This window comes from Mustela lutreola, chromosome 16, assembly GCF_030435805.1.
Source record: "Mustela lutreola isolate mMusLut2 chromosome 16, mMusLut2.pri, whole genome shotgun sequence".
Lineage (NCBI taxonomy): Eukaryota > Metazoa > Chordata > Mammalia > Carnivora > Mustelidae > Mustela > Mustela lutreola.
In genome coordinates, this window is record NC_081305.1 from 51424144 (window position 1) to 51437202 (window position 13059).

The 13059-nt window shown below is 43.8% G+C and overlaps 1 protein-coding gene and 1 pseudogene across 1 annotated transcript in view; both read left to right on the plus strand.

The window, feature by feature from the left end:
• Nucleotides 1-13059, plus strand: part of LOC131817679 (zinc finger protein 501-like) — a 202278-nt gene that overhangs the window by 101647 nt on the left and 87572 nt on the right.
• LOC131818297 (nuclear transcription factor Y subunit beta-like) lies at nucleotides 6453-7016 on the plus strand (annotated as a pseudogene).

Sequence of the window (13059 nt, forward strand, 5' to 3'; positions counted from 1 at the left end):
TGACCCTCCCCACGCCCTTGGCTTTCTCTCTTTCTTAAAGAATGAAAGAAAATAAAAGAAAGGAAAGGAGTACTGCTAGAGATTCTAACTTTCAACTATGACTGTGTTCAGGAGAGAAGAGAGGACACTGCGAAATCAAGAACCTGTTTTCCCAAATGCTGCTGAAAAACAGCCCCTTTACAATATTAAGGAGTGATTTCCAAAGTTCACATCCTGACCTCCACTTCCAAATATGAAATACAATAATAAAAAGTAGAAATTGAAGTAGAAGATGTGGGAAGTACCCATTTTATGCCCCTCAGTATTTAGAACTGACACTCATCTACAGAAGTGATGATGTTCCCTTAAGGAAGGGAAGGTAAATCTGAAAAGGACACATCATGAAGTTGCTTCTCTACATGTAAAACGCCTACTTATTTCCCTTTCTGCCTGGATCTGAATTCCACTCATTCAAAGAGAAATCTCCAAAGAGACAGTCTTCACAGGAAGGAACAAAACCCTGAGTGGGGTGTGGGAAATCTGGAAGGAGTCTTCCTCACCCAAGAAGAGGAGGTGTCTGTAGTTCTCCAACATCACATTCCTGTACAGTTGCTGCTGAGTGTGGGTCAGGCATCCCCACTCCTCCTCAGAGAATTCTATGGCCACATCCCTGAAGGTCAGCAGTCCCTGTAATAAATACCACGGTCACCAAGTGGCCATTGACACAGTTCACGATGGTCCCTAAGATGGAAGAGGAGGTTAGTTAGTTTCCTTTATCTCATTATAGTTTAAAATCTCCACCGAAGGAGGAGCACAAACTCATTTAGGTAAAATGCAAAGCATGTAGAGAAGGGTTTTCTTGAGGCACCTGTGCCCCCTTATGTCCAGCTCTATGGAAGATGACAAGGGCCCACTTTCTTTTTTTTTTTTTTTTTTAATTTTTTATTTTTTATAAACATATATTTTTATCCCCAGGGGTACAGGTCTGTGAATCACCAGGTTTACACACTTCACAGCACTCACCAAATCACATACCCTCCCCAATGTCCATAATCCCATCCCCTTCTCCCAAACCCCCTCCCCCCGGCAACCCTCAGTTTGTTTCGTGAGATTAAGAGTCACTTATGGTTTGTCTCCCTCCCAATCCCATCTTGTTTCATTTATTCTTCTTCTACCCACTTAAGCCTCCATGTTGCATCACCACTTCCTCATATCAGGGAGATCATATGATAGTTGTCTTTCTCTGCTTGACTTATTTCGCTAAGCATGATACACTCTAGTTCCATCCATGTTGTTGCAAATGGCAAGATTTCATTTCTTTTGATGGCTGCATAGTATTCCATTGTGTATATATACCACATCTTCTTGATCCATTCATCTGTTGATGGACATCTGGGTTCTTTCCATAGTTTGGCTATTGTGGACCATTGCTGCTATAAACATTCGGGTGCATGTGTAAGGGCCCACTTTCTAAATATCTACCCTAACCCCAAATAAAAAGAAACCATTCTCCCTTGTTCTGTAAATCTCTACTTTGGAAGTTATTTACTGTTACCTCCTTATTTGCTGCAAATTGCAGGGTTTTTTTGTTTGTTTGTTTGTTTTTTGATGTGACAACCCCTACCAAGTACACTTTCTGTGACTCACCAATCAGTGAACTCATGTTAGTTCGATTATACCAGGACAACTTGTTCTGGCTTAGAAGCAGATGCCCCCAAAAGCAGGGAGCCATATTTGGGACTTGATCCTTGGACTCCAGGATCATGACCTGGGCTGTCATTTATTTAACTGACCCACCCAGGCACCCAATTGATCTACCTATTTACTTTTCATGCACACATCCATACTTTGTAAAAAAAATTTTATTTATTTATTTGACAGAGGAAGGCAGAGCAAGAGAGGGAGCACAAGCAGGAGGAGTGGGAGAAGGAGAAGCAGGCTTCCCGCTGAGCAGGGAGCCCAATGTGGGGCTCGATCCCAGGACCCTAGGATCATGACATGAGCCAAAGGCAGATAACCATCTGCCAAGCCACTCAGGCGCCCCACATCTATATATTTAGAAAGTAGTTATATACACATTAAAAGTAATAGAGTAGAAAATGGCCATGGTGACTATTATGCAACATTTTCAATGACATGACATTCATAAATAGCTTTGTGAATGGTGATTTTTCTTTTATTCACATTACCAACATAAACACATAGAATGACAGAAAATAAACAACTCTATTTCTAAGTCTACAAGGTAGAGGGCTAGAAGCAAAACGTGTTTACCTGCAGCCCAGAAGGCTGACCTATAGTCTCCGTAGTTTTAGAACCATCAAATAAGGGCAAACTGCTACATTCTCAATGGATTCGTGACTGCCTATACATCTCACCTAGAGTTAATATCGAAGTGAATAAATGCTTGAGAAATCTTGCAAAAGTAGTTGTACAAGTACAAATTCAAAGAAACACTTATGATCTTATACACCCTGAACAGCCCCCTCTTCACCAAGATTTAGCACAGAACCACGAACTTCATGCAGCCAAACTGCAGCTCTTTTTGCCCATGGATCCTCTGCTACTCAAATGAACTTCCTAAGTTTTATCATACAGGCTTTCAAGAATTATTTCTTGGCCATTTTACTTGCTTATTTCTTTATTTATTAAAAAGACATTATTTGACAGACAGAGATCTGAAGTAGGCAGAAAGGCAGGCAGAGAAAGAGAAAGCCAAGCAGAGAGCCCAGATGTGGGGCTTGATCCCAGCACCCTGGGACCATGACCTGAGCTGAAGGCAGAGGCTCTAACCCACTGAGCCACCCAGGTCCCAGTTTTTGGCCATTTTAATCCATGATTCCTCAACATGGTATTTCATTGAAAAGTTTTGTTTCAATGATCATTTGTGCTCTATTATATTTCAGGATTTTAAGACCCTCAAAATGTTAATTATGGGGATACCTGGGTAGCTCAGTGGGTTGAGCCTCTGCTTTTAGTTCAGGTCATGATCACAGGGTCCTGGGATGGAGCCCTGCATCTGACTCTCTACTCAGCAGGGATCCTGATTCCCTCTCTCTCTGCCTGCCTCTCTGCCTACTTGGGATCTCTGTCTGTCAAATAAATAAATAAATAAATCTTTTAAAAAATGTTAATTACATGATTGTTCTCTTTTTCTGAAAACACAAAGAACTAAGCAGAAGTGTATGTCCAGGGGCACCTGGGTGGCTCTGTGGGTCAAGCCTCTGCCTCCCACTAAAGTCATGATCTCAGGGTCCTGGGATTGAGCCCCACATCAGGCTCTGCTCAGCAGGGAGCCTGATTCTCCCTCTCTCTCTGCCTGCCTCTCTGCCTACTTGTGATATATATATATATATATATATATATATATCCATCAAATAAATAAATCTTTTAAAAAAACTTGTTATTGAAGAAGAAGAAGAAGAAGAAGAAGAAGAAGAAGAAGAAGAAGAAGAAGTAGTAGTGTATGTTCATGACATTAGTGTGGAAAAAAGAAAAATCAATGGGACAGAGGGCTGACTGCCTAAGAACCTCCACCCCTGGAAGTCAAATATATCAACTACACAAAGGTGAGAGCTCTCCCTGTTCAGTGCAAACAGGGATGTGGGACAGGAGCCAATGCAAGAAAGAATTCTTGAGATCTTTTTTTGATGTGAAATGTTGGGGTTCAGGAGTGAATGATGGAGAAATAATTGAGATGTGTGGGAGGCCACTGTAAGGCTTGAGAAGAGAACCAAACCAGGCCCTGACTTGTGCCTCCTTTAAAGGCTGAATAGCCAAACAAAAGGCTTAGGTCGATAAAGTTGAGTAGCACTGAGAAAGGGTCTGTGCTATGTGTTCATTGTTCTCCTACATGACTTCCCACACATTTGCTAGTCAGATGGAGACGATTTGGCTGGGGTCAGAAATTCTTGGCTGGTCCTTGCTGTCCTTGCACAAGCTATAGACTACACCACTGTAAGACTGTGCTGTACTTACACAAACTAGGTCTTGAGTGGCCTTGAAGTCAGTACATCTGGTGCTAGAAGATCTGCTATTGATGTTTAGGAAATAGATAATGGGAAAGCTTGAAGGATTTTCTGTGCTTGTTGCAAACTCTTTAGTAATCAGCTAAAAATAGATACTTTTCTTATGATTGTTTCTGTTAGTTATATAATGCCTCACAGCCTTGAATAAAATTGGCACTATTGGACATCCTCCTTGGTGCTCCTCCTGCCCCCATCTGGCTCTTAATTTCTTTTCACCATCCTCTTACACTCATGTTCCTGGTTGATTTGTCGTGCTGGACATGGCAGAGATGTCTTTGGTGCAAAAAAGTGGTATTGTTAAACATGGGGAGAGGACCTGTGGGTAGAAAGAACTATATGGGTTTGTGAGCAGTGAATGATGATGTATGATCAGTGTGGGAGGGGGTTGAGGGAGCAACAGAAGTCTCTAATGAATTTGGAAGCAAGGTTTCCAGGACCTTGGAGGTGGTGTCATCACGAGGTCACATATGACTATCTTGTAAAACCTTAGTCATAGACCATTCAGATATCTATCAGTGGGCTATATACTTGGGGGATGATTGCCAACATATATTTAGGGGGTAGAGATAAAGACAATTTTCAAAGGGATCATCCTATGTTAAAGAGGACTTACAGGATTCTAGAGGTCTGGCTCATGTCAAGCTAAGGTTACTTTTTGCCTCCAACAAAACAACATTGCTCCCTTTGTGAACTCCTTAAGGAATGGCACACTGTGTCTGTTTCAAGAATTTATCAATGGGCTACAAGTAAAAGGAAATTTAATTTTATCTACACTTCTTTAATTTTGTTCTTTTCCTCAGAGAATACAAGAAAGGTACATCTGGGTGGCTCAGTTAACCGTCCGCCTTCAGGTAAAATTGTGATCCCAGGGTTCTGGGATTGACCCCCATATCTACCTCCCTGGTCACCCTCCACCACTGCTCATTTTCTATCTTTATCAAATAATAAATGTCACCTTTTTAAAGTTATTTTTAAAGTTATGTTATTATTATTGACAGAGGGAGAGACAGCAAGAGAGGGAACACAAGCAGGGGGAGAGGGAGAGGCAGAAGCACACTCCCCGCTATGCAGAGAGCCAGATGCAGGGCTCCATCCCAGGACCGTGGGATCCTGACCTGAGCCAAAGGCAGATGCTTAACCCAGAGAGCCACCAAGGTGCCCCAGCAAATATAATCTTTAAAAAAGGGAAAAAAAATGGCGCACCTGGGTGACTCAGTGGGTTAAAGCATCTGCCTTCGGCTCAGGTCATGATCCCAGGGTCCTGGGATCAAGCCCCACATCGGGCTCTCTGCTCAGTGGGGAGCCTGCTTCCTCCTCTCTCTCTGCCTGCCTCTCTGCCTACTTGTGATCTCTGTCAAATAAATACATAAAATCTAAAAAAGAAAAAAGAAAACAAAACAAAACAAAAAAAGAAACACAACAGCTTGTGCCTGTCCCCAGCGCTGCCATGGCCAGTGCCAATGGCCTTTCTCCTCCGCCCACCTGCCCAGCCCCCCTACCCGGCCCTGGGCCAGGGCCAGAATGGGGGCAGGTTGCTCCAGCTGCAGGCAGCTTTGTGCTGCTGGAGGCAGGTAAGGCTGCCTCTTGCTCAGAGGAGCTCCTGGCCCAAGGCTGAGGAGGGAGCTCCCGAGGGCACCGTCAGACCTCCTCTCAATGGCACCCCAGCCGGCTCCATTTTGTGCGGTGAGCTGGGTGGGAGACCCTGGCCTGGACCCAATTCCCAACCCGGGACTCTTAGCAAGGCTGGTGCACAGAGTCAGGGTGGGGGTGTGGGGGCTCCCAACAGCTAGCAAGGGCATGGCAGGGCCAGGTATCTTTGCCCCAGTGCCCTGGGGGGGGGGGGGGTAGATGCCCGACAGGTGTTGCATGCTGGCCTGGGGCCTGGGTCAAGGAGTAGGATGATGCAGTTCACGGTGGGTCGCAGCTCGGCACGGTGGGCCGCAGCGCACCCGGGTAGGACTGACAGTCAGCCCACCGGGGCGGTGGGGCTAGGGCCAACCTGCGAACCTGCCTGGGTAGGAACGGAGGTGCCTGAGAGGAAGGAGTAGATTTGGTCTCCCCACAGTCTGGTTTATACGTAAAGAATGCAGCCGTCTGGCAGCTTGTGGTCCCTGGACTTGCCTCAAAGGTTGAAGTTGGGTAAAGACCAGACCCCTTTTTATTTATTTATTTATTTTTTTAAAAAAATTTATAAAGATTATTTATTTATTTATTTATTTGACATACAGAGATTACAAGTAGGCAGAGAGTCAGGCAGAGAGAGAGGGGGAAGCAGGCTCCTTGCTGAGCAGAGAGCCCAATGTAGGGCTCTACCCCAGGACCCTGTGATCATGACCTGAGTTGAAAGCAGAGGCTTTAACCCACTGAGCCACCCAGGTGCCCCCAGACCCCTTTTTAGGAAGGTGTTTCTGAACACCACTGACAACACGGTTCTCACAGTATTTCATGACAACCAATGGCGATAGCGCTAGGACAGATGCTTCTCTAATAGGCACAGCTGTGCACATGGGAGGAAGCCACTATGTGATTCAGACTCATGACAATGAGCACAGCATGAATGATCCTGAAGACAAAAATGGTTCAAAAGACAGTTTCAGAGAACACGATACCTATCTTCCAACTGCAAATGTAGCAAGGATAATGAAAATGTCATACCTCAAATGGAAAAGACTGTAAAATGCTAAGGACGGTGTTCAAGAATGAGTAGTGAGCTCATCAGCTTTATAACATCTGAAGCAAATGAAAGATGCCATCAAGAGAAACAGAGGACAATCAAGGGAGAAGATATTCTTTTTGTCATGCTGACCTCAGGCTGTGACAGTTATGTTGAACTTCTTAAAATTATCCTTTCAGAAATTCAGAGAAGCTATGAAAGGAGAGAAAGGAGTTGGTGGAAGAGTCATAGCTACAGATGGACTAAGTGAAGAACTTACAGAAACTCAACAACAAAATGTTATGGTCAATACAACATATTTCTGGTGTTCAACAAATTCAGTTTTCAGGGTCTGAAGAAATGGTAGCATGGGGTGGAGAGAAGCTTAAGTCTGTATGATTCTGGAAACAGACATTAGATGGAAGTGACTGGGGAAAGAGCGCTCTTTGTACATTAAATAGCTGTAATGTAGCTTCCTAATGCTTGACTGAGGGCTTAATTCTGACTTGAGATGCTTTTTCCTGAATGATTTTAAAGAAAAATTTGGATTTTAAAGGTATTAAAATATTTTTGTTTCACAGGACTTTGTTGCTCTGTAGGACTCCTATATACATTATACATTGCAATTTATTACTGTCAGATTTGTAGAAAGTTTCTTATTTTCATTGAAGCATGTTATTTTTGTAATTCAAGTCATCAGCTGGGTTAATTTATGGTATTTGCCGTTTTGATAAAATATAAGGGTAGAGTGAAAAGAAAGAAAGACTCCAAGCAAAAGAAACTCAGGAGAAAGAAGTTTCCATCTGAAATGTGATGGTTTCTGCATATCTCTCTGTACACCTACAGTCTGTACAAATGTAAGATGGGGAATATGAACACTATAGGGAAGGAATCTAGCAAAAAGCAGGAAGCCAATAAAAGCAGTTAACATTAGGTGTATGCCAACAAATTGATCTCAGTGCCCAAGACACACCAAAGGACATGCTGTATCACTGGTGTTTTCTTCTGGTCTGAGAACAGTAATGCAGACTAGAAATCTAATTATGAAAATACAGTGGATACAAACGAAGTTAAATACCTATAGTTTCTATTGAGGCTGCTTTTAGGTGAGCAGACTTGATCAAAGGAATGGAGAAAGGGCCCCAAGCACCCCTATGGCTGAATACAGACAGGCCCATCAGGGGACCCACCTCAAAGTAACCATGGGCCCTAACCAACCACCGGGCTACTGAAGATGGGGTACAGTGACCAGAAAAGGGAAAATTGAATAAGCTCCCATAACCCTCACCTTCCCCCTTTAAACACAGCCCCCACCACTGTCTCCTTACAGACAGTCTCTCCTCTGCTGTCCTGCCTGCTGCTCTCTTGCAGTGTATTCAATAAGCTTCTCATACCTTTGTTCTTCCTCAGGTGAATTCTTCTCAGTGCCCACTTGACTGGCTTCCACCCATTCATGGACCCACATTTGGGGTCCCCATCTGATTCTCAGAGATACCACATTTAGACACCACAGTTTCCATGTACTCTAATACCTACTGTATTTTTTTTTAATTTAAATGTCTATTTTTATTTAAAGATTTATATTTTAGAAGGAGGAGGGGAGGGCCAGAAGTAGAGGGAGAGAATCTCAAAGAGACTCCCCACTGAGTAGGGAACCAGAAGCAGGTCTCATTCTAGGATCTGGAGATCATGACCTGAACTGAAATCAATAGTCCAGTGCGTGACTGACTGAGCCACCCAGGCAAACCTCTAGTGTATTCTACCTAGAACATCTTTTTCACATTCTTCTTTAAAAAATATTTTATTTATTTATTGGTTAGAGAGAGAGAGAGAGAGAGAGAGAGAGAGCACACAAGCAGGCGGAGTGGCAGGCAGAGGCAGAGAGAGAAGCAGACTCCCTGCTGAGCAAGGAGCCTGAAGGGGGACTCGATCCCAGCACCCTGAGCTCATGATCTGAGCTAAAGGCAGCGGCTTAACTGACTGATCCACCCAGGCTTCCCATCTTTTTCACATTCTAAAGGGGAAGACTCAACAATCCCCTCCCCCAACTTCTTTAATCTGAGAAACTTCGAAGTTATTCTGGACCCTATATCCATCATTTCACTTGTGCATTTTCTTACTCCTGGGATACACAGACCTGGTAAAGCATCCAGACAGACCCTAAATGAGAAATGTTTTCCCTCCCTGATAAACCAGGGCCAGACCTCATCAGCAACGGGAATCATAGACACCACACAACTTCCCCTCTGGATATGCCACCAAGGGAATATTTTCAATACTTGCAGGACTTTAATTCAAAGTGACAACTGCTGATGGCCTACTGGAGCCAGGTTGGAAAGAAGGCAGAGAAGGGAGGTAGGGGAGGTAGGGGTTATCTGGGATATAGGGCAGTAGTGTTCTAAAGACCGAGCCTATGGTATCACTTCAGAAAATGAATACTTCATTCAAGAACACATGCACCAGAAACTTCAGAACTAGAGCAATTAACATTTGCAAATTTTTTAAGGTTATTTATTTATTTATTTGACAGACAGAGATTACAAGTAGGCAGAGAGGCAGGCAGGGAGAGAGAGGAGGAAGCAGGCTCTCCGCGGAGCAGAGAGCCCAATGTGGGGCTCGATCCCAGAACTCTGGGATCATGACCTGAGCCGAAAGCAGAGGCTTTAGCCCACTGATCCACCCAGGTGCCCCAACATTTGCAATTTCTAAATGCAAGGAACTTCAGGAGAAAAACATGACTAGACTTCTGACTTGGGATGCCAGGCTTACCTGAGAACTGGCCATTTCTTCTTTCACTTTGTCTTGTAGATTTTTTTTCTCATAAGGTATTTGTAGAGAAGTCACAGCTCCATCAGGAAAAAATGCCTCTCAAGCCACTGATACAAACTCTTCATCTGTAAACTGCTCTCCTGAAGACAAGACCCTGAAATGCAGATAGACCCAACATCCTAGTGCTTTGTGTCGGAGCTGTTCAGAAACTTGGAGTTCCTACTTGAACACCAGGCCCTGAATTTTCCTTCTCTAATTCCAGGGGGGCTCCGCTCCCAAAATGCCCAGAGACAGAGAGCGCATAGGCACCATGTGCTGCATGGACCTGACCCTCCCAGACTCACGTAGCAGAGACCGTGTTGCCTCTCTGTGAGCCAAAGCCTCCTCTCGCTCTCATAAAATAACCTGAAGCCCTCGTGCTTACACCTGGCCTCAATGAGATTCACCTGGAGCCCTTAATTAATGCAACAGGATTGTTTCCACCTAAACTGACCAACAGAATCTGAGGGTGAGGCCAACAGAGAAGATCCTTTTTGAAACTCCACACATGATCCTATTGGGAAGTAATTGTGGAAGTGACCAGGCCAAGCACATTAATCAAGGCTGTGGTGGTGACAGATGAAGATCCAGGCCTTCGCTGATCAGAGTTTCTCGAGACACATTCTCCCTCTTTCTGCTACACAGAGACACCTTACAGGCAGAGCTTTTCCTTACAAATGCAAAAGTCTTCCAAAAGTAAACACAGGATTTCAGCCTTTCCTTAATCTGCCTTTTACTTAAAATAACCAGCCTAAAATAATGCTTATGCCTCACACATTTTAGGGTGACAAATTGTTCCCCTTCAGTTGGTAAATGTTTCTTTTCATAAGTAACTGCCACACATTCTGAAGTGAATGTCCTTTTTACACTCCCATCAGCGATATGAGAATTCTAATTCCTCAACATTCTCACTGAAAATTGCTGTTATCATTTTTCTTTTAGCCATTCCAGGAAATACTGAGTGGTGTCTCACTGTAAAAGATGAAGTGATCTTTCTATAGTGGTCCTCGTGACTGAAATGGGAAACCACATAAAAGAATCAAGTGGAGGGCGCCTGGGTGGCTCAGTGGGTTAGGCCGCTGCCTTCGGCTCAGGTCATGATCTCAGGGTCCTGGGATCGAGTCCCGCATCGGGCTCTCTGCTCAGCAGGGAGCCTGCTTCCTCCTCTCTCTCTCTCTGCCTGCCTCTCTGCCTACTTGTAATCTCTGTCAAATAAATAAATAAATCTTTAAAAAAAAAAAAAAAAAAAAGAATCAAGTGGAACAACAATCACATGGCTGGCGGAGCCTGGGTGGCTCAGTGGGTTAAGCCTCTGCTTTTGGCTCAGGTCATGATCTAGGGGTTCTGGGATCAAGCCCCAAATCAGGCTCAATGCTCAGCGGGGAGCCTGCTTCATTTCTGTCAAATAATAAATAAAATCTAAAAAAAAAAAAAAATCACATGGCTGCATTCATGCTTCAGCGAGACTCCATTTCAAAACTTAAGGGGAACATACACCTGGTGAGTACTGTGGAATCACTATATTCGACATCTGAAACTGAAAACATGTTATGTTAATTAATTGGAATCAAAATAAATTATTTAAAAAGATGGAAAGCCTGAGTGGCTAAGTTGGATAGGCAGCTGACTCTTGATGTGGCTGAGGTCAAGATCTCAGGGTTAGATGGAACCCCGGGATTGGCTCTGTCCCCAGGGTGGAGGGTACTTAAAAATTCTCTCCCTTTGCCACTCCCCTCCCCCAACACCACCAGTAACAAGTGTACTCTTGTACTCTCTCAAAAGAATTTTTTTTCTAAAGATTTTATTTATTTATTTGACAGAGAGAGACAAAGCAAGAGATGTAACACAAGCAGGGGAGTGGGAGAAGGAGAAGCACTCTACCCGAAGAGCAGGGAGCCCAATGCAGGGCTTGATCCCAGGACCCTGGGATAATGACCTGAGCTGAATGAAGGCAGACACTTAACAACTGAGCTACCCAGGCACCCCATCTCATAAGAATTCTTAAAAAGCAACTGTTCTATGTTAAGAGTACAAAATAAATCCTAGAATTAAGTTGTCATAAACCAAAAAGAAAAAAATTAAAAAGTTACTGTACAAGGACTGTGTATGTCAAAAAGTTAGCATTAAGAACACTAGGGGACAGGGCACCTGAGTAGCTCAGTAGGTTAAAGCCTCTGCCTTCAGCTCAGGTCATGATCTCAGGGTCCTGGGATCAAGCCCCACATCGGGCTCTCTGCTGGGCAGGGAACCTGCTTCCCTTCCTCCCTCTCTGCCTGCCTCTCTGCCTACCTGTGATCTCTGTCAAATAAATAAATAAATAAATAAATAAATAAATAAAAAGAACACTAGGGGATGCCTGGATGGCTCAGTGGGTTAAAGCGTCTGCCTTTGGCTCAGGTCATGATCCCAGGGTCCTAGAATTGTTTCCCAAGGGGGCTCTTTGCTCAGTGAGGAGCCTGCTTCCTCTCTTCTCTCTCTGCCTGCCTCTCTCCCTACTTGTGATCTCTGTCTGCCAAATAAGTAAATAAATAAATAAATAAATAAAATCTTAAAAAAAAAAAAAAAAAGAACAGTAGGAAGGAAAAAGTGAACTGACTCTTGAATACCGTGCTTTCAGTTTGCAGTGGGAGAAACAAGGCACCTGATTGGGCAGACCTCTCTTGGTAAATAACATGGCAAGTGACGACACCAGGGAAATGTATTGTTACTTGGCTTGAATTTCACCATAAACTCAATTTGGTGAGGACTAGGCATCTTCTGGTTATAATAGGTCACACAATATGAGAGGCTTTGCAGTTCTCCTTCTGTGCTTGGGTAGCAGCAGTTGTTTTCTGACTAGCAATGGGAATAGGTGTTTCTGATCTATCTAACAAATTGCAGCCCAATAGATTTCCCATTTAAAAAAAAATCACTAGGAATTCAGTTAGGAATCTACTAAAAGGAAGGTAATTTTCTTTTGTAATATTGCATGGCCACAACGCTGTGGGAGGCCACAGTAAGGCTTGAGATAAGAACCAAACCAGGCCCTGACTTGTGCTGAATAGCCAAACAAAAGGCTTAGGTCGATAAAGTTGAGTAGCACTGAGAAAGGGTCTGTGCTATGTGTTGGGCGCTCGCCTATGTGACTTCCCACACATTTGCTAGTCAGATAGAGACGATTTGGCTGGGGTCAGAAATTCTTGGCTGGTCCTTGCTGTCCTTGCACAAGCTATAGACTACACCACTGTAAGACTGTGCTGTGCTTACACAATCTAGGTCTTGAGTGGCCTTGAAGTCAGTACATCTGGGACTAGAAGATCTGCTATTGATGTTTAGGAAATAGATAATGGGAAAGCTTGAAGGATTTTCTGTGCTTGTTGCAAACTCTTTAGTAATCAGCTAAAAATAGATACTTTTCTTATGATTGTTTCTGTTAGTTATATAATGCCTCACAGCCTTGAATAAAATTGGCACTATTGGACATCCTCCTTGGTGCTCCTCCTGCCCCCATCTGGCTCTTAATTTCTTTTCACCATCCTCTTACCGTCACGGTCCTGGTGGCTCCCAAACAGGGACCTGAGCACATTCAGGAGGTGCGCACTTATAGGTAAG